Raw genomic sequence first — 373 nt, 5'->3', positions numbered from 1 at the left:
GGGGGTCCGCGGGGCGGGGCCTCCCGCCGCAGGGCGAGACATGAAAGTGAAGACGGCGGCTCCACAGCAGCATTAGCTTCCTTACCGGTCACAAGCGCGAAAGCGACGTATAAGAACCACAACCCCCAGAACACAATCGTTTTACCACCACCCAAACACGGAGGCCGACAACCAAACCCCTCACTGTCACCGCTTACCACACACGGACAAAATGGCGGCGCGAAGCTGCACTCTCACGCGCTAGTCAACCAGGCGCATGTGCCGGCCACACCACCGGAATTCACACTCCTCCTGGGTAGAGGGCGGGGCTAAAGGTTGATTGGCGGCCGCGCGGCAGAGGCACTATCTGCGGCTGGGGATGGGGGGGAAGGGG

This window comes from Mesitornis unicolor, unplaced genomic scaffold, assembly GCF_000695765.1.
Source record: "Mesitornis unicolor isolate BGI_N332 unplaced genomic scaffold, ASM69576v1 scaffold34380, whole genome shotgun sequence".
Classification (NCBI taxonomy): Eukaryota; Metazoa; Chordata; class Aves; order Mesitornithiformes; family Mesitornithidae; genus Mesitornis; species Mesitornis unicolor.
Note: the sequence above shows the minus strand (reverse complement) of the source record.